We start from the raw sequence: 4,620 nt of genomic DNA, 5'->3' as shown, positions 1-4,620 counted from the left end.
CCTTCTCGCGTTGCATCAGCACGCAACCGAGGCCCTGAATAGAAGCATCACAATATACTACAAAATCTTCTGTACCTTCAGGTAGAGACAAGATCGGTGCACTGCAGAGTTTCTGTTTTAATAACTGGAAAGCATCTTCTTGCTTCGTTCCCCATGAGTATACAATGCCTTTCTGTGTCAATGAAGTAAGAGGTTGTGCGATCTTAGAAAAGGCCTTAATAAATCTGCGATAGTACCCAGCGAGTCCAAGAAATTGTCGCACCTCTGAAGGAGTCTTTGGTGCCGCCCGATTTCTGATAGCATCAATCTTAGCAGGATCCACGTGTATCCCTGATTCATTAACAATGTTGCCAAGGAAGTATACCTCTCGAATCCAGAAGTCACACTTAGAGAACTTCGCGTAGAGCTGCTCCTTCCTTAGAAGCTCCAAAATAAGACGCAAGTGTCCCTCGTGATCTTCCTTGCTCTTTGAATAAATCAGAATGTCGTCAATAAACACGATGACGAAGTCGTCGAGATACGGTTTGCATACACGGTTCATGAGGTCCATGAAGACCGCTGGCGCGTTCGTCAACCCAAACGGCATAACTAAAAACTCATAATGCCCATACCGCGTTCGAAAAGCCGTTTTAGGAACATCCTCCTCTCGGACTCTCATCTGATGATAGCCCGATCTTAAGTCAATCTTCGAGTAAAAACTGGACCCTTGCAACTGGTCAAATAAGTCATTGATACGTGGCAGAGGATAACGATTCTTGAGAGTCACCTTGTTGAGTTCCCGATAATCAATACACATACGAAAGGACCCATCTTTCTTCTTTACGAACAGAACTGGGCTCCCCAAGGCGAAGAACTGGGCTGGACAAAGCCTCTATCTAACAACTCCTGAAGTTGATTAGATAGCTCTTGCAACTCTCCAGGTGCTAGACGATAAGGAGCAGGCGCAATCGGAGCTGCTTCTGGTGTAAGATCAATCTGAAATTCCACTTGACGGTGAGGAGGTAAACCAGGTAGTTCCTCTGGAAATACATCAGGAAATTCACGAACAACTGGTAGGTCTTCGATCTTTCTTTCTTCAGACGGAGTATCAGTAACAAGTGCTAGAATAGCAGGATACCCCTTTCGTAGACACTTCTGCGCTTGCATAGCTGAGATGATACTAACCATCGCACCACTGCGATGCCCCTGAACTGATAGGAATTCTCCACTGGGAAGCGGTATACGCACGATCTTCTCTTTACTGAGAATTTCCGCTTGATGCATAGACAACCAATCCATACCAACCACTATATCAAAACTACCGAGGGTAACAGGAAGGAGGTCAATATCAAACACTTGACCTACAAGGTCTAGTTTACATCCCATAAGAATGTGTGAGGCTTCAATTGTCTTACCATCGGCTAATTCTACTACATGCTTAGCTTCTAGAGGTATTGGAGCTAACCCTAATCGTTGACTGAACTCTAGGGACACATAACTCCAATCGGCACCGGAATTAAATAATACAGAAGCAAAGAGGTTGTTCACAGAAAATGTACCAGTCATGACATTTTCGTCGTTCCTAGCATCACCAGCACCAATTGTAAATACCCTTCCACGAGTACCATTGCCCCCATTGTTGCCGTTATTGTTGTTCCCAACATTGTTATTCTGACGGTTGTTATCATTGGCGTTCTGATTCAGCTGAGGGCAATCCCGTTTAATATGGCCCTCATCCCCACACTCGAAACACCCCTTCCTATTGCCTTGGTTCTGATGGGGCTGCTGCCTTTGCTGTTGTTGATTCTGCTGATTCTGCTGCTGCTGTTGCTTTGGGTACGGAGCTCTACAGTCTTTTGCCTCGTGGCCCACCTTTTCGCACCTACGGCAAGCCCGGACACACGGTCCATAATGATGATAACCACACTTGCTGCACTTTGGCTTCTTACCAACGTAGGTGCCTTGACTCTGATTGCTGCCCTGGCCTTGGTTAACTGAGGACGACTGACTGATACTACGGTTATTGCTGTTGTCAGGCCTTTTCTGCGATTGGCTTGCACTGGTTGCTTTGTCAGCATCGTTTCATTTGTGCTTGTTATCACTAGCAGGTGTGGTAGCTGTAGCAGCAGGGGTAGTAGCAGAAACATGAAGCGGTAGCGATCCACGCTCGCCTCTTGGTCGGTAATCTTGTGTGCTAAACGGATAATCTGAGCCAGATTGTTAAGGTTTGCAGCAGTGACCAAACTCTTTACTGCTGGTGCCAGACCCTTGATATACAACTCAATTCTTCGTGGTGGAGGTCGAGACAGGTTAGGGCACATATTTGCTAGTTCATGAGATCGTTTCGTGTAAGCCTCGATCTCGGACCCTTCCATCTTCAAATCTGTAGGATCGGATTCGGACCCAATTGAGTCTAACAGAAGAACTATTCATGATTTGAATGGCGGAAACAGACAAATCAGGTTCAATTCACCGAGTATTCACTTTAAACTGTTGATTCTATTGATCTGGATGACGTTTACAATCGAGTCAACACTTCGGCAGCACTTCGTGGCTCACCGGAAGACAATCACCCTAAAACTATATCTAATTTCGCTCCTAATGACACGCTATTTATAGTTGACCTGATTTTGCTCCAACATGCATGAGCGAAATCACATCTCGAGCAAAATCAAATGTTACACTTTCGGGCGGAATCAGCCTCTAAACATTACGAGCGGAATCAAGATTATCAGGGGGTTTCGCTCCTAATGACAAAATGTCATTTGGAGCGAAATCAGACTTAACACAAATTCTTGATTCATGTGCCCTGATCTAACTTATTCTACTCTAGACTCGATACAAGACGAAGACAACGGACGGATGCACCAACAAACTCCCCCTCGGATGTTGACAGAGTCTTCAGTGTCGAGTCTTCGCATCTTCAGTCTTTATCGGTCTTCTGGGCTTCCCTTTGAAATATTTGACATTGCAAGCATCTTCAATCTCTATTTTCTCTTTCTCCTCAATAAACTCTTTCCCTCGGATGTTGACATCTTCAAATTCATCAGCACCAACATACACTCCCTCTCTCGTATGTTGATCTCTTCACTCTTCATCAGTAGAATCAATCTCAGGATCAGAACTGGCTCTAATTGCTTCTTCAACTCTGTCTTCAGACTCCCCCTCTCAATCTGCTGGGATCGTAGTCTGGCTTTCACAAATTTAGGATCTTTTCCTAGCTCTTATCCTGTAAAACTCTACCACAAACATAAGTTTTATGATAAACATTTAAGCACTCAGACACCACTTGTAGATCCTATCACAACCTGATCTATCAATTAGTTTCTGATGAACCACTTTCAAGAAAAACATGTTTGCAGCTTTTGATTATCACATGTAAATTTTAACTTTAAATCTTTCACACTCATCACTCCCAAACCAGTTCATCAAGTTTAGCACTTGGAATTTTGAAAATCAGCTTTTCAACACCAGTTGTCAAAAATCTTTTTGGATTTTTCAAACATTATGCTAAAACACACTAAAATCTTTTTGAATTTTCTGGAAGAAAGTAAATGCAGAGAAAAAAAAAACTATTTACAGACAATATTTTTGCGAGTTTGTACCAGAGGATCATATCAGTGTTTGAGACACATTACCAACACCGTTAAGCTAGATTTCATTTTAAGTTCTAAACAATTCACCTAGATTGTCAGTATGTTTGTCCTCTTAAATTTTCACACAAATTTCAACTGATTCGAGATATGCAGTTAGTGTCTTAATTACTCAAACTTATTCATGTGTCCCAACACTTGAATATACTCCCGTATCCAGATCCCAATATTCAGTCTTACAGGTGAGTATACCACAGATGATATCTGTAAAGGGGTTAAATTGCGAGGGCCGTGAGAGCTCAGGTCGATACTTCCGTGTACGCAAAGAGATGACGACTTTGACTTTTGGTGTGTCCCCTTTAGAGGATCTTTTGTTACAACAGTAATGACTATCAATTTTATTGTTTAATCAACTTGCTGAGGGCGAGCTTATATTTCAAAGCATTTGCAGAAAGTATTATCCGGGGATTAGGTCAGAACTTCCATTCAGCAGAAGTCCCGGGATAATACCCCATATATCACTGAGCATAAAGACCTAGTATATCAGAATAAGGGACCTTAGAAACAAGATTTCAGGGGTTACCTATATATCCAAGAAGTTGTTACCCACAGAATAAGCAAGTTTGAAATTTTAGGTTTATATCTCGTCACAATTTACTAAATGTGCAAAAACCTACTGACACATCCACAGTGAGATTGTTTATCACATTTTGACTTCACATTTCTTTAGCATGTTGTGACAGTCCACTAATGTACTATCATTTCCTCTTTTTCACAACAAAACTCGTTTTTCATTTTATCATGTTTTTGTATTTTTCAAATTTTCTTTTGTTTTTGGATTTTCTAAAATTTTTACTCCCCCTAAAATGCAAACACATTAAAGAAATTGAAAACAAACTGTACAAAAACATGACAACCGATATCAAATCACATCAATTCGCCATTCACTTGGCATAAACAATCAGAACTCCCCCTATCAACAAACTATTTTCCCATTTAGATTTCAAAACACTTAAGTTTGTTTTAATCAAAATGGTTTTTCCGGAAA

The sequence above is a fragment of the Helianthus annuus genome, chromosome 4, assembly GCF_002127325.2.
Source record: "Helianthus annuus cultivar XRQ/B chromosome 4, HanXRQr2.0-SUNRISE, whole genome shotgun sequence".
NCBI classification, from domain to species: Eukaryota; Viridiplantae; Streptophyta; class Magnoliopsida; order Asterales; family Asteraceae; genus Helianthus; species Helianthus annuus.
Note: the sequence above shows the minus strand (reverse complement) of the source record.